Source organism: Lepisosteus platostomus, unplaced genomic scaffold, assembly GCF_059453375.1.
Source record: "Lepisosteus platostomus isolate fLepPlt1 unplaced genomic scaffold, fLepPlt1.hap1 Scaffold_197_H1, whole genome shotgun sequence".
Taxonomy (NCBI): Eukaryota; Metazoa; Chordata; class Actinopteri; order Semionotiformes; family Lepisosteidae; genus Lepisosteus; species Lepisosteus platostomus.
Window position 1 is genome coordinate 29148 of NW_028291578.1, and position 23900 is coordinate 53047.

General features: G+C 62.2%; 20 non-coding genes and 1 pseudogene across 20 annotated transcripts; all 21 read left to right on the forward strand.

Annotated features, from left to right (window-relative positions):
• The first annotated feature begins 500 nt into the window (after positions 1-500).
• On the forward strand, positions 501-705 carry LOC148636140 (U2 spliceosomal RNA; annotated as a pseudogene).
• An 833-nt stretch (positions 706-1538) lies between these two features.
• LOC148636141 (U2 spliceosomal RNA) lies at positions 1539-1729 on the forward strand. Its single transcript, XR_015932560.1, has one exon. It is a non-coding gene; the product is annotated as a U2 spliceosomal RNA (small nuclear RNA).
• An 841-nt stretch (positions 1730-2570) lies between these two features.
• Positions 2571-2761, forward strand: LOC148636142 (U2 spliceosomal RNA). Its single transcript, XR_015932561.1, has one exon. It is a non-coding gene; the product is annotated as a U2 spliceosomal RNA (small nuclear RNA).
• An 837-nt stretch (positions 2762-3598) lies between these two features.
• LOC148636143 (U2 spliceosomal RNA) lies at positions 3599-3789 on the forward strand. The gene has a single exon (XR_015932562.1). It is a non-coding gene; the product is annotated as a U2 spliceosomal RNA (small nuclear RNA).
• An 833-nt stretch (positions 3790-4622) lies between these two features.
• LOC148636144 (U2 spliceosomal RNA) lies at positions 4623-4813 on the forward strand. Its single transcript, XR_015932563.1, has one exon. It is a non-coding gene; the product is annotated as a U2 spliceosomal RNA (small nuclear RNA).
• Positions 4814-5642: 829 nt separating this feature from the next.
• LOC148636145 (U2 spliceosomal RNA) lies at positions 5643-5833 on the forward strand. Its single transcript, XR_015932564.1, has one exon. It is a non-coding gene; the product is annotated as a U2 spliceosomal RNA (small nuclear RNA).
• An 841-nt stretch (positions 5834-6674) lies between these two features.
• Positions 6675-6865, forward strand: LOC148636146 (U2 spliceosomal RNA). The gene has a single exon (XR_015932565.1). It is a non-coding gene; the product is annotated as a U2 spliceosomal RNA (small nuclear RNA).
• An 841-nt stretch (positions 6866-7706) lies between these two features.
• LOC148636147 (U2 spliceosomal RNA) lies at positions 7707-7897 on the forward strand. Its single transcript, XR_015932567.1, has one exon. It is a non-coding gene; the product is annotated as a U2 spliceosomal RNA (small nuclear RNA).
• Positions 7898-8734: 837 nt separating this feature from the next.
• Positions 8735-8925, forward strand: LOC148636148 (U2 spliceosomal RNA). The gene has a single exon (XR_015932568.1). It is a non-coding gene; the product is annotated as a U2 spliceosomal RNA (small nuclear RNA).
• Positions 8926-9758: 833 nt separating this feature from the next.
• LOC148636149 (U2 spliceosomal RNA) lies at positions 9759-9949 on the forward strand. The gene has a single exon (XR_015932569.1). It is a non-coding gene; the product is annotated as a U2 spliceosomal RNA (small nuclear RNA).
• An 829-nt stretch (positions 9950-10778) lies between these two features.
• Positions 10779-10969, forward strand: LOC148636150 (U2 spliceosomal RNA). Its single transcript, XR_015932570.1, has one exon. It is a non-coding gene; the product is annotated as a U2 spliceosomal RNA (small nuclear RNA).
• Positions 10970-11798: 829 nt separating this feature from the next.
• Positions 11799-11989, forward strand: LOC148636151 (U2 spliceosomal RNA). Its single transcript, XR_015932571.1, has one exon. It is a non-coding gene; the product is annotated as a U2 spliceosomal RNA (small nuclear RNA).
• Positions 11990-12830: 841 nt separating this feature from the next.
• LOC148636152 (U2 spliceosomal RNA) lies at positions 12831-13021 on the forward strand. Its single transcript, XR_015932572.1, has one exon. It is a non-coding gene; the product is annotated as a U2 spliceosomal RNA (small nuclear RNA).
• An 829-nt stretch (positions 13022-13850) lies between these two features.
• On the forward strand, positions 13851-14041 carry LOC148636153 (U2 spliceosomal RNA). Its single transcript, XR_015932573.1, has one exon. It is a non-coding gene; the product is annotated as a U2 spliceosomal RNA (small nuclear RNA).
• An 860-nt stretch (positions 14042-14901) lies between these two features.
• Positions 14902-15092, forward strand: LOC148636154 (U2 spliceosomal RNA). Its single transcript, XR_015932574.1, has one exon. It is a non-coding gene; the product is annotated as a U2 spliceosomal RNA (small nuclear RNA).
• Positions 15093-15933: 841 nt separating this feature from the next.
• On the forward strand, positions 15934-16124 carry LOC148636155 (U2 spliceosomal RNA). The gene has a single exon (XR_015932575.1). It is a non-coding gene; the product is annotated as a U2 spliceosomal RNA (small nuclear RNA).
• An 846-nt stretch (positions 16125-16970) lies between these two features.
• LOC148636156 (U2 spliceosomal RNA) lies at positions 16971-17161 on the forward strand. The gene has a single exon (XR_015932576.1). It is a non-coding gene; the product is annotated as a U2 spliceosomal RNA (small nuclear RNA).
• An 837-nt stretch (positions 17162-17998) lies between these two features.
• LOC148636157 (U2 spliceosomal RNA) lies at positions 17999-18189 on the forward strand. The gene has a single exon (XR_015932578.1). It is a non-coding gene; the product is annotated as a U2 spliceosomal RNA (small nuclear RNA).
• An 832-nt stretch (positions 18190-19021) lies between these two features.
• Positions 19022-19212, forward strand: LOC148636158 (U2 spliceosomal RNA). The gene has a single exon (XR_015932579.1). It is a non-coding gene; the product is annotated as a U2 spliceosomal RNA (small nuclear RNA).
• An 841-nt stretch (positions 19213-20053) lies between these two features.
• On the forward strand, positions 20054-20244 carry LOC148636159 (U2 spliceosomal RNA). Its single transcript, XR_015932580.1, has one exon. It is a non-coding gene; the product is annotated as a U2 spliceosomal RNA (small nuclear RNA).
• Positions 20245-21081: 837 nt separating this feature from the next.
• LOC148636160 (U2 spliceosomal RNA) lies at positions 21082-21272 on the forward strand. The gene has a single exon (XR_015932581.1). It is a non-coding gene; the product is annotated as a U2 spliceosomal RNA (small nuclear RNA).
• Positions 21273-23900: the final 2628 nt, after the last annotated feature.

Here is a 23900-nt window from a genome sequence, read left to right on the forward strand (position 1 = left end):
GAGTTATGGAATTCCAGGAATTTGTTAGTCAAGAGGGGAATTGTTTGTACAGTAGATGGGTTATATAGAAGGCTTTTATGGAATTTGAGAGGGTTGGTAGAAGGGGACATAAAAAGATGGGGTTTTCATGCCGCAAAGGAGAAATGGAAATCCATAGTGGATATCTGGGATTGGAAATAGTCTAGGTCCTTTAATGTTCCTGTAATTTGTAAATAAGACTGTTGGGTGAATTTGGGGGTGGTAGGTAATTTGCATAAGGGGCGGGATTATGTAAATAGGGTTGGGGTTGGAAATCATGTACTGTGTTTTTCAAGTAAGTTGTTTATTTTATGTACGCATATCTGCTTCATGTTAATTGTGGGTTTGTTTTTGAGCAAGGGAATTGTATTGGGGTGGGTTGTGTCTATATAAGGGATGAGATTATGATACCTTTGATTTAGCTGTGTAATTGTTTTTGTTTTTGATTGTGTTTTTGGACTTATGTATTTGTAGTTTTGGTGTTTTATTTTGTATTTTGTATAATAAAAAAAAAAAAAAAAAAAAAAAAAAAAATCTGTTCTTATCAGTTTAATATCTGATACGTCCCCCATCGGGGGACCACATATTAAACGGATTTTTGGAACAGGGAGCTGGATCAGGAGCTTGCTCCGTCCTCTCCACGCATCGGCCCGGTATTGCAGCGCCTCCGGGAGCGGTGCACCACCTTCTCTCAGCGGTGAAAAGACAGACGTAGGTAGCTAGCGAGCGAGCGAGCGAGCGAAGTGGACTGGAGCTCCTTCTTCTCGGGTCTCGTCCCTCGTCCCCCATCTGTGTGTCTCTGTGTTCTGTCTCTCTCTCTCGCCCTCTCGGTTCCCGTGCTCCCTCTGTGCGCTTTCCCGCGTCTCGACTCTCTGGGCAAGCAGGCCGGCCCCCTTTTCGGCTCCCGTGCGTTTTCCCTCCAAAAAACTTAGGTTTTTCAGCCTTTTCCCAGGGAGGCAGGCGTGGCTTGCTTGCTTGCTTGCTTGCTTGCTTGCTTGCTTGCTTGCGTGCGTGTCCGTCCCCGTCCCTGCAGGCGGGCCCCTTTCGACAGCTGGGCGTTTTCCCTCCAAAAAACTTAGTATATCCACCTTTTCTTTCTTTTTTTTCGGCAGGCAGGCAGGCAGGCGTGTGTGCGCGCGCGTCCCCGTCCCTCCCTCCCTCCCGAGAGAGAGCTGCCCCTTGCCTCTGCCCGCAGGTGCTGGCGCTCGGCTTTGGCTTGCAGCCGGTTGGGCGCAGCTGCTGCCGGTGGGAGGGGCCTAAGCTAAGGAGGCCGGGCGGCTGGCGCCCCCTGCGGCTGCGGTCGTTGTCGGGCCGTTGACAGAAGATCAAAGAGCAGGGCCCCCGCCCGGGACTGGCAGGAAGGCAGGCGGGCAGGCAAGAGAGAGGGGGAGCAGAGTCCCGCGGCAGGCCTCTGGCTGCAGGGAGGCCGGCAGCTGCGCGGGTCCCGGGCTCCAGAGGAGTCGGCCTGCGCCACTGTGCGCCAGCGGAACGCCCGCGCGTCGGTCCGCGCCTTTGTGGGCATCGCTTCTCGGCCTTTTGGCTAAGATCAAGTGTAGTATCTGTTCTTATCAGTTTAATATCTGATACGTCCCCCATCGGGGGACCACATATTAAACGGATTTTTGGAACAGGGAGCTGGATCAGGAGCTTGCTCCGTCCTCTCCACGCATCGGCCCGGTATTGCAGCGCCTCCGGGAGCGGTGCACCACCTTCTCTCAGCGGTGAAAAGACAGACGTAGGTAGCTAGCGAGCGAGCGAGCGAGCGAAGTGGACTGGAGCTCCTTCTTCTCGGGTCTCGTCCCTCGTCCCCCATCTGTGTGTCTCTGTGTTCTGTCTCTCTCTCTCGCCCTCTCGGTTCCCGTGCTCCCTCTGTGCGCTTTCCCGCGTCTCGACTCTCTGGGCAAGCAGGCCGGCCCCCTTTTCGGCTCCCGTGCGTTTTCCCTCCAAAAAACTTAGGTTTTTCAGCCTTTTCCCAGGGAGGCAGGCGTGGCTTGCTTGCTTGCTTGCTTGCTTGCTTGCTTGCTTGCTTGCTTGCTTGCGTGCGTGTCCGTCCCCGTCCCTGCAGGCGGGCCCCTTTCGACAGCTGGGCGTTTTCCCTCCAAAAAACTTAGTATATCCACCTTTTCTTTCTTTTTTTTCGGCAGGCAGGCAGGCAGGCGTGTGTGCGCGCGCGTCCCCGTCCCTCCCTCCCTCCCGAGAGAGAGCTGCCCCTTGCCTCTGCCCGCAGGTGCTGGCGCTCGGCTTTGGCTTGCAGCCGGTTGGGCGCAGCTGCTGCCGGTGGGAGGGGCCTAAGCTAAGGAGGCCGGGCGGCTGGCGCCCCCTGCGGCTGCGGTCGTTGTCGGGCCGTTGACAGAAGATCAAAGAGCAGGGCCCCCGCCCGGGACTGGCAGGAAGGCAGGCGGGCAGGCAAGAGAGAGGGGGAGCAGAGTCCCGCGGCAGGCCTCTGGCTGCAGGGAGGCCGGCAGCTGCGCGGGTCCCGGGCTCCAGAGGAGTCGGCCTGCGCCACTGTGCGCCAGCGGAACGCCCGCGCGTCGGTCCGCGCCTTTGTGGGCATCGCTTCTCGGCCTTTTGGCTAAGATCAAGTGTAGTATCTGTTCTTATCAGTTTAATATCTGATACGTCCCCCATCGGGGGACCACATATTAAACGGATTTTTGGAACAGGGAGCTGGATCAGGAGCTTGCTCCGTCCTCTCCACGCATCGGCCCGGTATTGCAGCGCCTCCGGGAGCGGTGCACCACCTTCTCTCAGCGGTGAAAAGACAGACGTAGGTAGCTAGCGAGCGAGCGAGCGAGCGAAGTGGACTGGAGCTCCTTCTTCTCGGGTCTCGTCCCTCGTCCCCCATCTGTGTGTCTCTGTGTTCTGTCTCTCTCTCTCGCCCTCTCGGTTCCCGTGCTCCCTCTGTGCGCTTTCCCGCGTCTCGACTCTCTGGGCAAGCAGGCCGGCCCCCTTTTCGGCTCCCGTGCGTTTTCCCTCCAAAAAACTTAGGTTTTTCAGCCTTTTCCCAGGGAGGCAGGCGTGGCTTGCTTGCTTGCTTGCTTGCTTGCTTGCTTGCTTGCTTGCTTGCGTGCGTGTCCGTCCCCGTCCCTGCAGGCGGGCCCCTTTCGACAGCTGGGCGTTTTCCCTCCAAAAAACTTAGTATATCCACCTTTTCTTTCTTTTTTTTCGGCAGGCAGGCAGGCAGGCGTGTGTGCGCGCGCGTCCCCGTCCCTCCCTCCCTCCCGAGAGAGAGCTGCCCCTTGCCTCTGCCCGCAGGTGCTGGCGCTCGGCTTTGGCTTGCAGCCGGTTGGGCGCAGCTGCTGCCGGTGGGAGGGGCCTAAGCTAAGGAGGCCGGGCGGCTGGCGCCCCCTGCGGCTGCGGTCGTTGTCGGGCCGTTGACAGAAGATCAAAGAGCAGGGCCCCCGCCCGGGACTGGCAGGAAGGCAGGCGGGCAGGCAAGAGAGAGGGGGAGCAGAGTCCCGCGGCAGGCCTCTGGCTGCAGGGAGGCCGGCAGCTGCGCGGGTCCCGGGCTCCAGAGGAGTCGGCCTGCGCCACTGTGCGCCAGCGGAACGCCCGCGCGTCGGTCCGCGCCTTTGTGGGCATCGCTTCTCGGCCTTTTGGCTAAGATCAAGTGTAGTATCTGTTCTTATCAGTTTAATATCTGATACGTCCCCCATCGGGGGACCACATATTAAACGGATTTTTGGAACAGGGAGCTGGATCAGGAGCTTGCTCCGTCCTCTCCACGCATCGGCCCGGTATTGCAGCGCCTCCGGGAGCGGTGCACCACCTTCTCTCAGCGGTGAAAAGACAGACGTAGGTAGCTAGCGAGCGAGCGAGCGAGCGAAGTGGACTGGAGCTCCTTCTTCTCGGGTCTCGTCCCTCGTCCCCCATCTGTGTGTCTCTGTGTTCTGTCTCTCTCTCTCGCCCTCTCGGTTCCCGTGCTCCCTCTGTGCGCTTTCCCGCGTCTCGACTCTCTGGGCAAGCAGGCCGGCCCCCTTTTCGGCTCCCGTGCGTTTTCCCTCCAAAAAACTTAGGTTTTTCAGCCTTTTCCCAGGGAGGCAGGCGTGGCTTGCTTGCTTGCTTGCTTGCTTGCTTGCTTGCTTGCTTGCGTGCGTGTCCGTCCCCGTCCCTGCAGGCGGGCCCCTTTCGACAGCTGGGCGTTTTCCCTCCAAAAAACTTAGTATATCCACCTTTTCTTTCTTTTTTTTCGGCAGGCAGGCAGGCAGGCGTGTGTGCGCGCGCGTCCCCGTCCCTCCCTCCCTCCCGAGAGAGAGCTGCCCCTTGCCTCTGCCCGCAGGTGCTGGCGCTCGGCTTTGGCTTGCAGCCGGTTGGGCGCAGCTGCTGCCGGTGGGAGGGGCCTAAGCTAAGGAGGCCGGGCGGCTGGCGCCCCCTGCGGCTGCGGTCGTTGTCGGGCCGTTGACAGAAGATCAAAGAGCAGGGCCCCCGCCCGGGACTGGCAGGAAGGCAGGCGGGCAGGCAAGAGAGAGGGGGAGCAGAGTCCCGCGGCAGGCCTCTGGCTGCAGGGAGGCCGGCAGCTGCGCGGGTCCCGGGCTCCAGAGGAGTCGGCCTGCGCCACTGTGCGCCAGCGGAACGCCCGCGCGTCGGTCCGCGCCTTTGTGGGCATCGCTTCTCGGCCTTTTGGCTAAGATCAAGTGTAGTATCTGTTCTTATCAGTTTAATATCTGATACGTCCCCCATCGGGGGACCACATATTAAACGGATTTTTGGAACAGGGAGCTGGATCAGGAGCTTGCTCCGTCCTCTCCACGCATCGGCCCGGTATTGCAGCGCCTCCGGGAGCGGTGCACCACCTTCTCTCAGCGGTGAAAAGACAGACGTAGGTAGCTAGCGAGCGAGCGAGCGAGCGAAGTGGACTGGAGCTCCTTCTTCTCGGGTCTCGTCCCTCGTCCCCCATCTGTGTGTCTCTGTGTTCTGTCTCTCTCTCTCGCCCTCTCGGTTCCCGTGCTCCCTCTGTGCGCTTTCCCGCGTCTCGACTCTCTGGGCAAGCAGGCCGGCCCCCTTTTCGGCTCCCGTGCGTTTTCCCTCCAAAAAACTTAGGTTTTTCAGCCTTTTCCCAGGGAGGCAGGCGTGGCTTGCTTGCTTGCTTGCTTGCTTGCTTGCTTGCTTGCGTGCGTGTCCGTCCCCGTCCCTGCAGGCGGGCCCCTTTCGACAGCTGGGCGTTTTCCCTCCAAAAAACTTAGTATATCCACCTTTTCTTTCTTTTTTTTCGGCAGGCAGGCAGGCAGGCGTGTGTGCGCGCGCGTCCCCGTCCCTCCCTCCCTCCCGAGAGAGAGCTGCCCCTTGCCTCTGCCCGCAGGTGCTGGCGCTCGGCTTTGGCTTGCAGCCGGTTGGGCGCAGCTGCTGCCGGTGGGAGGGGCCTAAGCTAAGGAGGCCGGGCGGCTGGCGCCCCCTGCGGCTGCGGTCGTTGTCGGGCCGTTGACAGAAGATCAAAGAGCAGGGCCCCCGCCCGGGACTGGCAGGAAGGCAGGCGGGCAGGCAAGAGAGAGGGGGAGCAGAGTCCCGCGGCAGGCCTCTGGCTGCAGGGAGGCCGGCAGCTGCGCGGGTCCCGGGCTCCAGAGGAGTCGGCCTGCGCCACTGTGCGCCAGCGGAACGCCCGCGCGTCGGTCCGCGCCTTTGTGGGCATCGCTTCTCGGCCTTTTGGCTAAGATCAAGTGTAGTATCTGTTCTTATCAGTTTAATATCTGATACGTCCCCCATCGGGGGACCACATATTAAACGGATTTTTGGAACAGGGAGCTGGATCAGGAGCTTGCTCCGTCCTCTCCACGCATCGGCCCGGTATTGCAGCGCCTCCGGGAGCGGTGCACCACCTTCTCTCAGCGGTGAAAAGACAGACGTAGGTAGCTAGCGAGCGAGCGAGCGAGCGAAGTGGACTGGAGCTCCTTCTTCTCGGGTCTCGTCCCTCGTCCCCCATCTGTGTGTCTCTGTGTTCTGTCTCTCTCTCTCGCCCTCTCGGTTCCCGTGCTCCCTCTGTGCGCTTTCCCGCGTCTCGACTCTCTGGGCAAGCAGGCCGGCCCCCTTTTCGGCTCCCGTGCGTTTTCCCTCCAAAAAACTTAGGTTTTTCAGCCTTTTCCCAGGGAGGCAGGCGTGGCTTGCTTGCTTGCTTGCTTGCTTGCTTGCTTGCTTGCTTGCTTGCTTGCGTGCGTGTCCGTCCCCGTCCCTGCAGGCGGGCCCCTTTCGACAGCTGGGCGTTTTCCCTCCAAAAAACTTAGTATATCCACCTTTTCTTTCTTTTTTTTCGGCAGGCAGGCAGGCAGGCGTGTGTGCGCGCGCGTCCCCGTCCCTCCCTCCCTCCCGAGAGAGAGCTGCCCCTTGCCTCTGCCCGCAGGTGCTGGCGCTCGGCTTTGGCTTGCAGCCGGTTGGGCGCAGCTGCTGCCGGTGGGAGGGGCCTAAGCTAAGGAGGCCGGGCGGCTGGCGCCCCCTGCGGCTGCGGTCGTTGTCGGGCCGTTGACAGAAGATCAAAGAGCAGGGCCCCCGCCCGGGACTGGCAGGAAGGCAGGCGGGCAGGCAAGAGAGAGGGGGAGCAGAGTCCCGCGGCAGGCCTCTGGCTGCAGGGAGGCCGGCAGCTGCGCGGGTCCCGGGCTCCAGAGGAGTCGGCCTGCGCCACTGTGCGCCAGCGGAACGCCCGCGCGTCGGTCCGCGCCTTTGTGGGCATCGCTTCTCGGCCTTTTGGCTAAGATCAAGTGTAGTATCTGTTCTTATCAGTTTAATATCTGATACGTCCCCCATCGGGGGACCACATATTAAACGGATTTTTGGAACAGGGAGCTGGATCAGGAGCTTGCTCCGTCCTCTCCACGCATCGGCCCGGTATTGCAGCGCCTCCGGGAGCGGTGCACCACCTTCTCTCAGCGGTGAAAAGACAGACGTAGGTAGCTAGCGAGCGAGCGAGCGAGCGAAGTGGACTGGAGCTCCTTCTTCTCGGGTCTCGTCCCTCGTCCCCCATCTGTGTGTCTCTGTGTTCTGTCTCTCTCTCTCGCCCTCTCGGTTCCCGTGCTCCCTCTGTGCGCTTTCCCGCGTCTCGACTCTCTGGGCAAGCAGGCCGGCCCCCTTTTCGGCTCCCGTGCGTTTTCCCTCCAAAAAACTTAGGTTTTTCAGCCTTTTCCCAGGGAGGCAGGCGTGGCTTGCTTGCTTGCTTGCTTGCTTGCTTGCTTGCTTGCTTGCTTGCTTGCGTGCGTGTCCGTCCCCGTCCCTGCAGGCGGGCCCCTTTCGACAGCTGGGCGTTTTCCCTCCAAAAAACTTAGTATATCCACCTTTTCTTTCTTTTTTTTCGGCAGGCAGGCAGGCAGGCGTGTGTGCGCGCGCGTCCCCGTCCCTCCCTCCCTCCCGAGAGAGAGCTGCCCCTTGCCTCTGCCCGCAGGTGCTGGCGCTCGGCTTTGGCTTGCAGCCGGTTGGGCGCAGCTGCTGCCGGTGGGAGGGGCCTAAGCTAAGGAGGCCGGGCGGCTGGCGCCCCCTGCGGCTGCGGTCGTTGTCGGGCCGTTGACAGAAGATCAAAGAGCAGGGCCCCCGCCCGGGACTGGCAGGAAGGCAGGCGGGCAGGCAAGAGAGAGGGGGAGCAGAGTCCCGCGGCAGGCCTCTGGCTGCAGGGAGGCCGGCAGCTGCGCGGGTCCCGGGCTCCAGAGGAGTCGGCCTGCGCCACTGTGCGCCAGCGGAACGCCCGCGCGTCGGTCCGCGCCTTTGTGGGCATCGCTTCTCGGCCTTTTGGCTAAGATCAAGTGTAGTATCTGTTCTTATCAGTTTAATATCTGATACGTCCCCCATCGGGGGACCACATATTAAACGGATTTTTGGAACAGGGAGCTGGATCAGGAGCTTGCTCCGTCCTCTCCACGCATCGGCCCGGTATTGCAGCGCCTCCGGGAGCGGTGCACCACCTTCTCTCAGCGGTGAAAAGACAGACGTAGGTAGCTAGCGAGCGAGCGAGCGAGCGAAGTGGACTGGAGCTCCTTCTTCTCGGGTCTCGTCCCTCGTCCCCCATCTGTGTGTCTCTGTGTTCTGTCTCTCTCTCTCGCCCTCTCGGTTCCCGTGCTCCCTCTGTGCGCTTTCCCGCGTCTCGACTCTCTGGGCAAGCAGGCCGGCCCCCTTTTCGGCTCCCGTGCGTTTTCCCTCCAAAAAACTTAGGTTTTTCAGCCTTTTCCCAGGGAGGCAGGCGTGGCTTGCTTGCTTGCTTGCTTGCTTGCTTGCTTGCTTGCTTGCTTGCGTGCGTGTCCGTCCCCGTCCCTGCAGGCGGGCCCCTTTCGACAGCTGGGCGTTTTCCCTCCAAAAAACTTAGTATATCCACCTTTTCTTTCTTTTTTTTCGGCAGGCAGGCAGGCAGGCGTGTGTGCGCGCGCGTCCCCGTCCCTCCCTCCCTCCCGAGAGAGAGCTGCCCCTTGCCTCTGCCCGCAGGTGCTGGCGCTCGGCTTTGGCTTGCAGCCGGTTGGGCGCAGCTGCTGCCGGTGGGAGGGGCCTAAGCTAAGGAGGCCGGGCGGCTGGCGCCCCCTGCGGCTGCGGTCGTTGTCGGGCCGTTGACAGAAGATCAAAGAGCAGGGCCCCCGCCCGGGACTGGCAGGAAGGCAGGCGGGCAGGCAAGAGAGAGGGGGAGCAGAGTCCCGCGGCAGGCCTCTGGCTGCAGGGAGGCCGGCAGCTGCGCGGGTCCCGGGCTCCAGAGGAGTCGGCCTGCGCCACTGTGCGCCAGCGGAACGCCCGCGCGTCGGTCCGCGCCTTTGTGGGCATCGCTTCTCGGCCTTTTGGCTAAGATCAAGTGTAGTATCTGTTCTTATCAGTTTAATATCTGATACGTCCCCCATCGGGGGACCACATATTAAACGGATTTTTGGAACAGGGAGCTGGATCAGGAGCTTGCTCCGTCCTCTCCACGCATCGGCCCGGTATTGCAGCGCCTCCGGGAGCGGTGCACCACCTTCTCTCAGCGGTGAAAAGACAGACGTAGGTAGCTAGCGAGCGAGCGAGCGAGCGAAGTGGACTGGAGCTCCTTCTTCTCGGGTCTCGTCCCTCGTCCCCCATCTGTGTGTCTCTGTGTTCTGTCTCTCTCTCTCGCCCTCTCGGTTCCCGTGCTCCCTCTGTGCGCTTTCCCGCGTCTCGACTCTCTGGGCAAGCAGGCCGGCCCCCTTTTCGGCTCCCGTGCGTTTTCCCTCCAAAAAACTTAGGTTTTTCAGCCTTTTCCCAGGGAGGCAGGCGTGGCTTGCTTGCTTGCTTGCTTGCTTGCTTGCTTGCTTGCTTGCGTGCGTGTCCGTCCCCGTCCCTGCAGGCGGGCCCCTTTCGACAGCTGGGCGTTTTCCCTCCAAAAAACTTAGTATATCCACCTTTTCTTTCTTTTTTTTCGGCAGGCAGGCAGGCAGGCGTGTGTGCGCGCGCGTCCCCGTCCCTCCCTCCCTCCCGAGAGAGAGCTGCCCCTTGCCTCTGCCCGCAGGTGCTGGCGCTCGGCTTTGGCTTGCAGCCGGTTGGGCGCAGCTGCTGCCGGTGGGAGGGGCCTAAGCTAAGGAGGCCGGGCGGCTGGCGCCCCCTGCGGCTGCGGTCGTTGTCGGGCCGTTGACAGAAGATCAAAGAGCAGGGCCCCCGCCCGGGACTGGCAGGAAGGCAGGCGGGCAGGCAAGAGAGAGGGGGAGCAGAGTCCCGCGGCAGGCCTCTGGCTGCAGGGAGGCCGGCAGCTGCGCGGGTCCCGGGCTCCAGAGGAGTCGGCCTGCGCCACTGTGCGCCAGCGGAACGCCCGCGCGTCGGTCCGCGCCTTTGTGGGCATCGCTTCTCGGCCTTTTGGCTAAGATCAAGTGTAGTATCTGTTCTTATCAGTTTAATATCTGATACGTCCCCCATCGGGGGACCACATATTAAACGGATTTTTGGAACAGGGAGCTGGATCAGGAGCTTGCTCCGTCCTCTCCACGCATCGGCCCGGTATTGCAGCGCCTCCGGGAGCGGTGCACCACCTTCTCTCAGCGGTGAAAAGACAGACGTAGGTAGCTAGCGAGCGAGCGAGCGAGCGAAGTGGACTGGAGCTCCTTCTTCTCGGGTCTCGTCCCTCGTCCCCCATCTGTGTGTCTCTGTGTTCTGTCTCTCTCTCTCGCCCTCTCGGTTCCCGTGCTCCCTCTGTGCGCTTTCCCGCGTCTCGACTCTCTGGGCAAGCAGGCCGGCCCCCTTTTCGGCTCCCGTGCGTTTTCCCTCCAAAAAACTTAGGTTTTTCAGCCTTTTCCCAGGGAGGCAGGCGTGGCTTGCTTGCTTGCTTGCTTGCTTGCTTGCTTGCTTGCGTGCGTGTCCGTCCCCGTCCCTGCAGGCGGGCCCCTTTCGACAGCTGGGCGTTTTCCCTCCAAAAAACTTAGTATATCCACCTTTTCTTTCTTTTTTTTCGGCAGGCAGGCAGGCAGGCGTGTGTGCGCGCGCGTCCCCGTCCCTCCCTCCCTCCCGAGAGAGAGCTGCCCCTTGCCTCTGCCCGCAGGTGCTGGCGCTCGGCTTTGGCTTGCAGCCGGTTGGGCGCAGCTGCTGCCGGTGGGAGGGGCCTAAGCTAAGGAGGCCGGGCGGCTGGCGCCCCCTGCGGCTGCGGTCGTTGTCGGGCCGTTGACAGAAGATCAAAGAGCAGGGCCCCCGCCCGGGACTGGCAGGAAGGCAGGCGGGCAGGCAAGAGAGAGGGGGAGCAGAGTCCCGCGGCAGGCCTCTGGCTGCAGGGAGGCCGGCAGCTGCGCGGGTCCCGGGCTCCAGAGGAGTCGGCCTGCGCCACTGTGCGCCAGCGGAACGCCCGCGCGTCGGTCCGCGCCTTTGTGGGCATCGCTTCTCGGCCTTTTGGCTAAGATCAAGTGTAGTATCTGTTCTTATCAGTTTAATATCTGATACGTCCCCCATCGGGGGACCACATATTAAACGGATTTTTGGAACAGGGAGCTGGATCAGGAGCTTGCTCCGTCCTCTCCACGCATCGGCCCGGTATTGCAGCGCCTCCGGGAGCGGTGCACCACCTTCTCTCAGCGGTGAAAAGACAGACGTAGGTAGCTAGCGAGCGAGCGAGCGAGCGAAGTGGACTGGAGCTCCTTCTTCTCGGGTCTCGTCCCTCGTCCCCCATCTGTGTGTCTCTGTGTTCTGTCTCTCTCTCTCGCCCTCTCGGTTCCCGTGCTCCCTCTGTGCGCTTTCCCGCGTCTCGACTCTCTGGGCAAGCAGGCCGGCCCCCTTTTCGGCTCCCGTGCGTTTTCCCTCCAAAAAACTTAGGTTTTTCAGCCTTTTCCCAGGGAGGCAGGCGTGGCTTGCTTGCTTGCTTGCTTGCTTGCTTGCTTGCTTGCGTGCGTGTCCGTCCCCGTCCCTGCAGGCGGGCCCCTTTCGACAGCTGGGCGTTTTCCCTCCAAAAAACTTAGTATATCCACCTTTTCTTTCTTTTTTTTCGGCAGGCAGGCAGGCAGGCGTGTGTGCGCGCGCGTCCCCGTCCCTCCCTCCCTCCCGAGAGAGAGCTGCCCCTTGCCTCTGCCCGCAGGTGCTGGCGCTCGGCTTTGGCTTGCAGCCGGTTGGGCGCAGCTGCTGCCGGTGGGAGGGGCCTAAGCTAAGGAGGCCGGGCGGCTGGCGCCCCCTGCGGCTGCGGTCGTTGTCGGGCCGTTGACAGAAGATCAAAGAGCAGGGCCCCCGCCCGGGACTGGCAGGAAGGCAGGCGGGCAGGCAAGAGAGAGGGGGAGCAGAGTCCCGCGGCAGGCCTCTGGCTGCAGGGAGGCCGGCAGCTGCGCGGGTCCCGGGCTCCAGAGGAGTCGGCCTGCGCCACTGTGCGCCAGCGGAACGCCCGCGCGTCGGTCCGCGCCTTTGTGGGCATCGCTTCTCGGCCTTTTGGCTAAGATCAAGTGTAGTATCTGTTCTTATCAGTTTAATATCTGATACGTCCCCCATCGGGGGACCACATATTAAACGGATTTTTGGAACAGGGAGCTGGATCAGGAGCTTGCTCCGTCCTCTCCACGCATCGGCCCGGTATTGCAGCGCCTCCGGGAGCGGTGCACCACCTTCTCTCAGCGGTGAAAAGACAGACGTAGGTAGCTAGCGAGCGAGCGAGCGAGCGAAGTGGACTGGAGCTCCTTCTTCTCGGGTCTCGTCCCTCGTCCCCCATCTGTGTGTCTCTGTGTTCTGTCTCTCTCTCTCGCCCTCTCGGTTCCCGTGCTCCCTCTGTGCGCTTTCCCGCGTCTCGACTCTCTGGGCAAGCAGGCCGGCCCCCTTTTCGGCTCCCGTGCGTTTTCCCTCCAAAAAACTTAGGTTTTTCAGCCTTTTCCCAGGGAGGCAGGCGTGGCTTGCTTGCTTGCTTGCTTGCTTGCTTGCTTGCTTGCTTGCTTGCTTGCGTGCGTGTCCGTCCCCGTCCCTGCAGGCGGGCCCCTTTCGACAGCTGGGCGTTTTCCCTCCAAAAAACTTAGTATATCCACCTTTTCTTTCTTTTTTTTCGGCAGGCAGGCAGGCAGGCGTGTGTGCGCGCGCGTCCCCGTCCCTCCCTCCCTCCCGAGAGAGAGCTGCCCCTTGCCTCTGCCCGCAGGTGCTGGCGCTCGGCTTTGGCTTGCAGCCGGTTGGGCGCAGCTGCTGCCGGTGGGAGGGGCCTAAGCTAAGGAGGCCGGGCGGCTGGCGCCCCCTGCGGCTGCGGTCGTTGTCGGGCCGTTGACAGAAGATCAAAGAGCAGGGCCCCCGCCCGGGACTGGCAGGAAGGCAGGCGGGCAGGCAAGAGAGAGGGGGAGCAGAGTCCCGCGGCAGGCCTCTGGCTGCAGGGAGGCCGGCAGCTGCGCGGGTCCCGGGCTCCAGAGGAGTCGGCCTGCGCCACTGTGCGCCAGCGGAACGCCCGCGCGTCGGTCCGCGCCTTTGTGGGCATCGCTTCTCGGCCTTTTGGCTAAGATCAAGTGTAGTATCTGTTCTTATCAGTTTAATATCTGATACGTCCCCCATCGGGGGACCACATATTAAACGGATTTTTGGAACAGGGAGCTGGATCAGGAGCTTGCTCCGTCCTCTCCACGCATCGGCCCGGTATTGCAGCGCCTCCGGGAGCGGTGCACCACCTTCTCTCAGCGGTGAAAAGACAGACGTAGGTAGCTAGCGAGCGAGCGAGCGAGCGAAGTGGACTGGAGCTCCTTCTTCTCGGGTCTCGTCCCTCGTCCCCCATCTGTGTGTCTCTGTGTTCTGTCTCTCTCTCTCGCCCTCTCGGTTCCCGTGCTCCCTCTGTGCGCTTTCCCGCGTCTCGACTCTCTGGGCAAGCAGGCCGGCCCCCTTTTCGGCTCCCGTGCGTTTTCCCTCCAAAAAACTTAGGTTTTTCAGCCTTTTCCCAGGGAGGCAGGCGTGGCTTGCTTGCTTGCTTGCTTGCTTGCTTGCTTGCTTGCGTGCGTGTCCGTCCCCGTCCCTGCAGGCGGGCCCCTTTCGACAGCTGGGCGTTTTCCCTCCAAAAAACTTAGTATATCCACCTTTTCTTTCTTTTTTTTCGGCAGGCAGGCAGGCAGGCGTGTGTGCGCGCGCGTCCCCGTCCCTCCCTCCCTCCCGAGAGAGAGCTGCCCCTTGCCTCTGCCCGCAGGTGCTGGCGCTCGGCTTTGGCTTGCAGCCGGTTGGGCGCAGCTGCTGCCGGTGGGAGGGGCCTAAGCTAAGGAGGCCGGGCGGCTGGCGCCCCCTGCGGCTGCGGTCGTTGTCGGGCCGTTGACAGAAGATCAAAGAGCAGGGCCCCCGCCCGGGACTGGCAGGAAGGCAGGCGGGCAGGCAAGAGAGAGGGGGAGCAGAGTCCCGCGGCAGGCCTCTGGCTGCAGGGAGGCCGGCAGCTGCGCGGGTCCCGGGCTCCAGAGGAGTCGGCCTGCGCCACTGTGCGCCAGCGGAACGCCCGCGCGTCGGTCCGCGCCTTTGTGGGCATCGCTTCTCGGCCTTTTGGCTAAGATCAAGTGTAGTATCTGTTCTTATCAGTTTAATATCTGATACGTCCCCCATCGGGGGACCACATATTAAACGGATTTTTGGAACAGGGAGCTGGATCAGGAGCTTGCTCCGTCCTCTCCACGCATCGGCCCGGTATTGCAGCGCCTCCGGGAGCGGTGCACCACCTTCTCTCAGCGGTGAAAAGACAGACGTAGGTAGCTAGCGAGCGAGCGAGCGAGCGAAGTGGACTGGAGCTCCTTCTTCTCGGGTCTCGTCCCTCGTCCCCCATCTGTGTGTCTCTGTGTTCTGTCTCTCTCTCTCGCCCTCTCGGTTCCCGTGCTCCCTCTGTGCGCTTTCCCGCGTCTCGACTCTCTGGGCAAGCAGGCCGGCCCCCTTTTCGGCTCCCGTGCGTTTTCCCTCCAAAAAACTTAGGTTTTTCAGCCTTTTCCCAGGGAGGCAGGCGTGGCTTGCTTGCTTGCTTGCTTGCTTGCTTGCTTGCTTGCTTGCTTGCTTGCGTGCGTGTCCGTCCCCGTCCCTGCAGGCGGGCCCCTTTCGAGCAGGCGGGCCCCTTTCGACAGCTGGGCGTTTTCCCTCCAAAAAACTTAGTATATCCACCTTTTCTTTCTTTTTTTTCGGCAGGCAGGCAGGCAGGCGTGTGTGCGCGCGCGTCCCCGTCCCTCCCTCCCTCCCGAGAGAGAGCTGCCCCTTGCCTCTGCCCGCAGGTGCTGGCGCTCGGCTTTGGCTTGCAGCCGGTTGGGCGCAGCTGCTGCCGGTGGGAGGGGCCTAAGCTAAGGAGGCCGGGCGGCTGGCGCCCCCTGCGGCTGCGGTCGTTGTCGGGCCGTTGACAGAAGATCAAAGAGCAGGGCCCCCGCCCGGGACTGGCAGGAAGGCAGGCGGGCAGGCAAGAGAGAGGGGGAGCAGAGTCCCGCGGCAGGCCTCTGGCTGCAGGGAGGCCGGCAGCTGCGCGGGTCCCGGGCTCCAGAGGAGTCGGCCTGCGCCACTGTGCGCCAGCGGAACGCCCGCGCGTCGGTCCGCGCCTTTGTGGGCATCGCTTCTCGGCCTTTTGGCTAAGATCAAGTGTAGTATCTGTTCTTATCAGTTTAATATCTGATACGTCCCCCATCGGGGGACCACATATTAAACGGATTTTTGGAACAGGGAGCTGGATCAGGAGCTTGCTCCGTCCTCTCCACGCATCGGCCCGGTATTGCAGCGCCTCCGGGAGCGGTGCACCACCTTCTCTCAGCGGTGAAAAGACAGACGTAGGTAGCTAGCGAGCGAGCGAGCGAGCGAAGTGGACTGGAGCTCCTTCTTCTCGGGTCTCGTCCCTCGTCCCCCATCTGTGTGTCTCTGTGTTCTGTCTCTCTCTCTCGCCCTCTCGGTTCCCGTGCTCCCTCTGTGCGCTTTCCCGCGTCTCGACTCTCTGGGCAAGCAGGCCGGCCCCCTTTTCGGCTCCCGTGCGTTTTCCCTCCAAAAAACTTAGGTTTTTCAGCCTTTTCCCAGGGAGGCAGGCGTGGCTTGCTTGCTTGCTTGCTTGCTTGCTTGCTTGCTTGCTTGCTTGCTTGCGTGCGTGTCCGTCCCCGTCCCTGCAGGCGGGCCCCTTTCGACAGCTGGGCGTTTTCCCTCCAAAAAACTTAGTATATCCACCTTTTCTTTCTTTTTTTTCGGCAGGCAGGCAGGCAGGCGTGTGTGCGCGCGCGTCCCCGTCCCTCCCTCCCTCCCGAGAGAGAGCTGCCCCTTGCCTCTGCCCGCAGGTGCTGGCGCTCGGCTTTGGCTTGCAGCCGGTTGGGCGCAGCTGCTGCCGGTGGGAGGGGCCTAAGCTAAGGAGGCCGGGCGGCTGGCGCCCCCTGCGGCTGCGGTCGTTGTCGGGCCGTTGACAGAAGATCAAAGAGCAGGGCCCCCGCCCGGGACTGGCAGGAAGGCAGGCGGGCAGGCAAGAGAGAGGGGGAGCAGAGTCCCGCGGCAGGCCTCTGGCTGCAGGGAGGCCGGCAGCTGCGCGGGTCCCGGGCTCCAGAGGAGTCGGCCTGCGCCACTGTGCGCCAGCGGAACGCCCGCGCGTCGGTCCGCGCCTTTGTGGGCATCGCTTCTCGGCCTTTTGGCTAAGATCAAGTGTAGTATCTGTTCTTATCAGTTTAATATCTGATACGTCCCCCATCGGGGGACCACATATTAAACGGATTTTTGGAACAGGGAGCTGGATCAGGAGCTTGCTCCGTCCTCTCCACGCATCGGCCCGGTATTGCAGCGCCTCCGGGAGCGGTGCACCACCTTCTCTCAGCGGTGAAAAGACAGACGTAGGTAGCTAGCGAGCGAGCGAGCGAGCGAAGTGGACTGGAGCTCCTTCTTCTCGGGTCGGGTCTCGTCCCTCGTCCCCCATCTGTGTGTCTCTGTGTTCTGTCTCTCTCTCTCGCCCTCTCGGTTCCCGTGCTCCCTCTGTGCGCTTTCCCGCGTCTCGACTCTCTGGGCAAGCAGGCCGGCCCCCTTTTCGGCTCCCGTGCGTTTTCCCTCCAAAAAACTTAGGTTTTTCAGCCTTTTCCCAGGGAGGCAGGCGTGGCTTGCTTGCTTGCTTGCTTGCTTGCTTGCTTGCTTGCTTGCTTGCTTGCGTGCGTGTCCGTCCCCGTCCCTGCAGGCGGGCCCCTTTCGACAGCTGGGCGTTTTCCCTCCAAAAAACTTAGTATATCCACCTTTTCTTTCTTTTTTTTCGGCAGGCAGGCAGGCAGGCGTGTGTGCGCGCGCGTCCCCGTCCCTCCCTCCCTCCCGAGAGAGAGCTGCCCCTTGCCTCTGCCCGCAGGTGCTGGCGCTCGGCTTTGGCTTGCAGCCGGTTGGGCGCAGCTGCTGCCGGTGGGAGGGGCCTAAGCTAAGGAGGCCGGGCGGCTGGCGCCCCCTGCGGCTGCGGTCGTTGTCGGGCCGTTGACAGAAGATCAAAGAGCAGGGCCCCCGCCCGGGACTGGCAGGAAGGCAGGCGGGCAGGCAAGAGAGAGGGGGAGCAGAGTCCCGCGGCAGGCCTCTGGCTGCAGGGAGGCCGGCAGCTGCGCGGGTCCCGGGCTCCAGAGGAGTCGGCCTGCGCCACTGTGCGCCAGCGGAACGCCCGCGCGTCGGTCCGCGCCTTTGTGGGCATCGCTTCTCGGCCTTTTGGCTAAGATCAAGTGTAGTATCTGTTCTTATCAGTTTAATATCTGATACGTCCCCCATCGGGGGACCACATATTAAACGGATTTTTGGAACAGGGAGCTGGATCAGGAGCTTGCTCCGTCCTCTCCACGCATCGGCCCGGTATTGCAGCGCCTCCGGGAGCGGTGCACCACCTTCTCTCAGCGGTGAAAAGACAGACGTAGGTAGCTAGCGAGCGAGCGAGCGAGCGAAGTGGACTGGAGCTCCTTCTTCTCGGGTCTCGTCCCTCGTCCCCCATCTGTGTGTCTCTGTGTTCTGTCTCTCTCTCTCGCCCTCTCGGTTCCCGTGCTCCCTCTGTGCGCTTTCCCGCGTCTCGACTCTCTGGGCAAGCAGGCCGGCCCCCTTTTCGGCTCCCGTGCGTTTTCCCTCCAAAAAACTTAGGTTTTTCAGCCTTTTCCCAGGGAGGCAGGCGTGGCTTGCTTGCTTGCTTGCTTGCTTGCTTGCTTGCTTGCTTGCTTGCGTGCGTGTCCGTCCCCGTCCCTGCAGGCGGGCCCCTTTCGACAGCTGGGCGTTTTCCCTCCAAAAAACTTAGTATATCCACCTTTTCTTTCTTTTTTTTCGGCAGGCAGGCAGGCAGGCGTGTGTGCGCGCGCGTCCCCGTCCCTCCCTCCCTCCCGAGAGAGAGCTGCCCCTTGCCTCTGCCCGCAGGTGCTGGCGCTCGGCTTTGGCTTGCAGCCGGTTGGGCGCAGCTGCTGCCGGTGGGAGGGGCCTAAGCTAAGGAGGCCGGGCGGCTGGCGCCCCCTGCGGCTGCGGTCGTTGTCGGGCCGTTGACAGAAGATCAAAGAGCAGGGCCCCCGCCCGGGACTGGCAGGAAGGCAGGCGGGCAGGCAAGAGAGAGGGGGAGCAGAGTCCCGCGGCAGGCCTCTGGCTGCAGGGAGGCCGGCAGCTGCGCGGGTCCCGGGCTCCAGAGGAGTCGGCCTGCGCCACTGTGCGCCAGCGGAACGCCCGCGCGTCGGTCCGCGCCTTTGTGGGCATCGCTTCTCGGCCTTTTGGCTAAGATCAAGTGTAGTATCTGTTCTTATCAGTTTAATATCTGATACGTCCCCCATCGGGGGACCACATATTAAACGGATTTTTGGAACAGGGAGCTGGATCAGGAGCTTGCTCCGTCCTCTCCACGCATCGGCCCGGTATTGCAGCGCCTCCGGGAGCGGTGCACCACCTTCTCTCAGCGGTGAAAAGACAGACGTAGGTAGCTAGCGAGCGAGCGAGCGAGCGAAGTGGACTGGAGCTCCTTCTTCTCGGGTCTCGTCCCTCGTCCCCCATCTGTGTGTCTCTGTGTTCTGTCTCTCTCTCTCGCCCTCTCGGTTCCCGTGCTCCCTCTGTGCGCTTTCCCGCGTCTCGACTCTCTGGGCAAGCAGGCCGGCCCCCTTTTCGGCTCCCGTGCGTTTTCCCTCCAAAAAACTTAGGTTTTTCAGCCTTTTCCCAGGGAGGCAGGCGTGCTTGCTTGCTTGCTTGCTTGCTTGCTTGCTTGCTTGCTTGCGTGCGTGTCCGTCCCCGTCCCTGCAGGCGGGCCCCTTTCGACAGCTGGGCGTTTTCCCTCCAAAAAACTTAGTATATCCACCTTTTCTTTCTTTTTTTTCGGCAGGCAGGCAGGCAGGCGTGTGTGCGCGCGCGTCCCCGTCCCTCCCTCCCTCCCGAGAGAGAGCTGCCCCTTGCCTCTGCCCGCAGGTGCTGGCGCTCGGCTTTGGCTTGCAGCCGGTTGGGCGCAGCTGCTGCCGGTGGGAGGGGCCTAAGCTAAGGAGGCCGGGCGGCTGGCGCCCCCTGCGGCTGCGGTCGTTGTCGGGCCGTTGACAGAAGATCAAAGAGCAGGGCCCCCGCCCGGGACTGGCAGGAAGGCAGGCGGGCAGGCAAGAGAGAGGGGGAGCAGAGTCCCGCGGCAGGCCTCTGGCTGCAGGGAGGCCGGCAGCTGCGCGGGTCCCGGGCTCCAGAGGAGTCGGCCTGCGCCACTGTGCGCCAGCGGAACGCCCGCGCGTCGGTCCGCGCCTTTGTGGGCATCGCTTCTCGGCCTTTTGGCTAAGATCAAGTGTAGTATCTGTTCTTATCAGTTTAATATCTGATACGTCCCCCATCGGGGGACCACATATTAAACGGATTTTTGGAACAGGGAGCTGGATCAGGAGCTTGCTCCGTCCTCTCCACGCATCGGCCCGGTATTGCAGCGCCTCCGGGAGCGGTGCACCACCTTCTCTCAGCGGTGAAAAGACAGACGTAGGTAGCTAGCGAGCGAGCGAGCGAGCGAAGTGGACTGGAGCTCCTTCTTCTCGGGTCTCGTCCCTCGTCCCCCATCTGTGTGTCTCTGTGTTCTGTCTCTCTCTCTCGCCCTCTCGGTTCCCGTGCTCCCTCTGTGCGCTTTCCCGCGTCTCGACTCTCTGGGCAAGCAGGCCGGCCCCCTTTTCGGCTCCCGTGCGTTTTCCCTCCAAAAAACTTAGGTTTTTCAGCCTTTTCCCAGGGAGGCAGGCGTGGCTTGCTTGCTTGCTTGCTTGCTTGCTTGCTTGCTTGCTTGCTTGCTTGCGTGCGTGTCCGTCCCCGTCCCTGCAGGCGGGCCCCTTTCGACAGCTGGGCGTTTTCCCTCCAAAAAACTTAGTATATCCACCTTTTCTTTCTTTTTTTTCGGCAGGCAGGCAGGCAGGCGTGTGTGCGCGCGCGTCCCCGTCCCTCCCTCCCTCCCGAGAGAGAGCTGCCCCTTGCCTCTGCCCGCAGGTGCTGGCGCTCGGCTTTGGCTTGCAGCCGGTTGGGCGCAGCTGCTGCCGGTGGGAGGGGCCTAAGCTAAGGAGGCCGGGCGGCTGGCGCCCCCTGCGGCTGCGGTCGTTGTCGGGCCGTTGACAGAAGATCAAAGAGCAGGGCCCCCGCCCGGGACTGGCAGGAAGGCAGGCGGGCAGGCAAGAGAGAGGGGGAGCAGAGTCCCGCGGCAGGCCTCTGGCTGCAGGGAGGCCGGCAGCTGCGCGGGTCCCGGGCTCCAGAGGAGTCGGCCTGCGCCACTGTGCGCCAGCGGAACGCCCGCGCGTCGGTCCGCGCCTTTGTGGGCATCGCTTCTCGGCCTTTTGGCTAAGATCAAGTGTAGTATCTGTTCTTATCAGTTTAATATCTGATACGTCCCCCATCGGGGGACCACATATTAAACGGATTTTTGGAACAGGGAGCTGGATCAGGAGCTTGCTCCGTCCTCTCCACGCATCGGCCCGGTATTGCAGCGCCTCCGGGAGCGGTGCACCACCTTCTCTCAGCGGTGAAAAGACAGACGTAGGTAGCTAGCGAGCGAGCGAGCGAGCGAAGTGGACTGGAGCTCCTTCTTCTCGGGTCTCGTCCCTCGTCCCCCATCTGTGTGTCTCTGTGTTCTGTCTCTCTCTCTCGCCCTCTCGGTTCCCGTGCTCCCTCTGTGCGCTTTCCCGCGTCTCGACTCTCTGGGCAAGCAGGCCGGCCCCCTTTTCGGCTCCCGTGCGTTTTCCCTCCAAAAAACTTAGGTTTTTCAGCCTTTTCCCAGGGAGGCAGGCGTGGCTTGCTTGCTTGCTTGCTTGCTTGCTTGCTTGCTTGCTTGCTTGCGTGCGTGTCCGTCCCCGTCCCTGCAGGCGGGCCCCTTTCGACAGCTGGGCGTTTTCCCTCCAAAAAACTTAGTATATCCACCTTTTCTTTCTTTTTTTTCGGCAGGCAGGCAGGCAGGCGTGTGTGCGCGCGCGTCCCCGTCCCTCCCTCCCTCCCGAGAGAGAGCTGCCCCTTGCCTCTGCCCGCAGGTGCTGGCGCTCGGCTTTGGCTTGCAGCCGGTTGGGCGCAGCTGCTGCCGGTGGGAGGGGCCTAAGCTAAGGAGGCCGGGCGGCTGGCGCCCCCTGCGGCTGCGGTCGTTGTCGGGCCGTTGACAGAAGATCAAAGAGCAGGGCCCCCGCCCGGGACTGGCAGGAAGGCAGGCGGGCAGGCAAGAGAGAGGGGGAGCAGAGTCCCGCGGCAGGCCTCTGGCTGCAGGGAGGCCGGCAGCTGCGCGGGTCCCGGGCTCCAGAGGAGTCGGCCTGCGCCACTGTGCGCCAGCGGAACGCCCGCGCGTCGGTCCGCGCCTTTGTGGGCATCGCTTCTCGGCCTTTTGGCTAAGATCAAGTGTAGTATCTGTTCTTATCAGTTTAATATCTGATACGTCCCCCATCGGGGGACCACATATTAAACGGATTTTTGGAACAGGGAGCTGGATCAGGAGCTTGCTCCGTCCTCTCCACGCATCGGCCCGGTATTGCAGCGCCTCCGGGAGCGGTGCACCACCTTCTCTCAGCGGTGAAAAGACAGACGTAGGTAGCTAGCGAGCGAGCGAGCGAGCGAAGTGGACTGGAGCTCCTTCTTCTCGGGTCTCGTCCCTCGTCCCCCATCTGTGTGTCTCTGTGTTCTGTCTCTCTCTCTCGCCCTCTCGGTTCCCGTGCTCCCTCTGTGCGCTTTCCCGCGTCTCGACTCTCTGGGCAAGCAGGCCGGCCCCCTTTTCGGCTCCCGTGCGTTTTCCCTCCAAAAAACTTAGGTTTTTCAGCCTTTTCCCAGGGAGGCAGGCGTTGCTTGCTTGCTTGCTTGCTTGCTTGCTTGCTTGCTTGCTTGCGTGCGTGTCCGTCCCCGTCCCTGCAGGCGGGCCCCTTTCGACAGCTGGGCGTTTTCCCTCCAAAAAACTTAGTATATCCACCTTTTCTTTCTTTTTTTTCGGCAGGCAGGCAGGCAGGCGTGTGTGCGCGCGCGTCCCCGTCCCTCCCTCCCTCCCGAGAGAGAGCTGCCCCTTGCCTCTGCCCGCAGGTGCTGGCGCTCGGCTTTGGCTTGCAGCCGGTTGGGCGCAGCTGCTGCCGGTGGGAGGGGCCTAAGCTAAGGAGGCCGGGCGGCTGGCGCCCCCTGCGGCTGCGGTCGTTGTCGGGCCGTTGACAGAAGATCAAAGAGCAGGGCCCCCGCCCGGGACTGGCAGGAAGGCAGGCGGGCAGGCAAGAGAGAGGGGGAGCAGAGTCCCGCGGCAGGCCTCTGGCTGCAGGGAGGCCGGCAGCTGCGCGGGTCCCGGGCTCCAGAGGAGTCGGCCTGCGCCACTGTGCGCCAGCGGAACGCCCGCGCGTCGGTCCGCGCCTTTGTGGGCATCGCTTCTCGGCCTTTTGGCTAAGGTCAGAGGTCGAGGGAGAGAGGAACAAGAGGACAGCGTTTTGCGGAGACACGTTTTGGACTGCCTGGATTTTGGACCCGGATTGCTTTTGGACTACGATTTTTGCCTTTGGACGTCGGACTTTTGATTTTTCACCCGGCTTTGCATTCCGTGGCTGTTTTGGTGGCCGAAAGGCTGCCCAACCATGGCTGCAGGGCCTGGAGAGGCGAGGAGGGCTGGGAAGGACCCCAGCATTAAGTGGACTCTCCGCTTCCGCTGGAAGCCGGAGACGGCACCACCTGGAAGGGAGAAGTTCGAGGATGACGTCCTGTTTGGAGCTTTGGGGCTGAAGGCGGCAGAGATCTTGTGTGTGCAGGGGAACCAGCCACAGAAATTCATGGACACCACCTTCATCAGCGCCGATATCCACAAGAGAACGGTAGGGAAATGCATCGAGATTATTAAGAACGGCGGATTTCCGGAGTATGAGTGTGGGGGACTGCAGAGCGACAGCAAGAGGTGGGTGGTTTTGCACATGTTTGATCCGTTTGTGAAAGACGCCGACGTGAGTACCTTCCTAAGCAGGTACGTGGATGTGAAGGCGGGTCCCTTGGGGCTCAAGGACACACGTACTGTGTGGACGGGAAAACGTCGGTATCTGGTGGAGTTGCGGCAGGATAAAACATCAAAGGACGGATACAGCCACCCACCAGGCACATTCGCCATCGGAGGAGGTAGGGGGTACATGTTTTATTGGGACCAGCCTGATTTTTGCAGGAGGTGCCGGACTTTCGGGCACCGAGAGGGGGCATGTACGGCGGAGAAGTGCGGCAAGTGCGGCTGTCAGGGACACCAAACCCGAGAGTGCAAGGTGAAAGAGTGCTCCTTGTGCGGGGATAGAGGCCACCTGTTCCGGCAGTGCAAAAAGAGGGGCGCGGCCACGGAGGAGGCAGCTACGAAGAAGACGGCCGCGGAGAAGGTGGCCACCGAGGAGGAGAGCATGGAGGAGGTGGTCAGAGAGTGGATGGCGCAGGAAGACGAGGCTAGTGAGGGGGAAGGCCGGCCGAAGGGTAGCAGACCCCCTGGTAAGGGGGAGAAGAAGGGAGGAAGACAGGGGAGAGAGGTGCACCAGGGAGAAGAGGACGGAGAGCGACCAGGAACGTCGTGGGGCTCCGACGTGGAGCAACTGGAGACGGCGCAGGGAGGGGACGGTGAAAATCCGGGAACATCAGGAGGAGCAGACGGAGGGGCCGGAACCTGGGCGGAGGTGGTGAAGGGGCGCCCCCTGAAGGACGGGGGAAGAACTGCGACACCGACACCGACGCCAACAGAGGAGGAGGGGATGGTAATCCTGCAGGGCGCAGGGAAGAAGAGGAGGTCAAAGAGGCAGAGGGCGGAAAGGCGTCAACAGGAGACGCAGGAAAAGAAGAAGAGGACGGCCGAGGAGGAAGGCCAGGAGGAAGACCCGGGAGACTTCGCAGACTCTGAGGGGATGGAAGAGGAGGAGGGAGTTTTGACGGCCTCGAGTGACTCCGAGGCCGAAAGCACCTCGGAATCTCTCCCCCCAGGGCAGGGGTCAGGGGCGGCAATGCTGGCCGTCTACTCAGTGGCGGCCAACGTAACGGACGATGGCAGCCCCGTAGTCTACTGCCAGCCTGAAACGCCAACTCCGGAACGAGAGTCCCCGGACAGCCGCGTGGTCCACTTTATGGACACAGAGGATGGCAGCTCGGAGAGTACAGCAGGGACGGCGAGCTCACCTGATTCCAGCCGATCGGAGGGAATGGAGAGT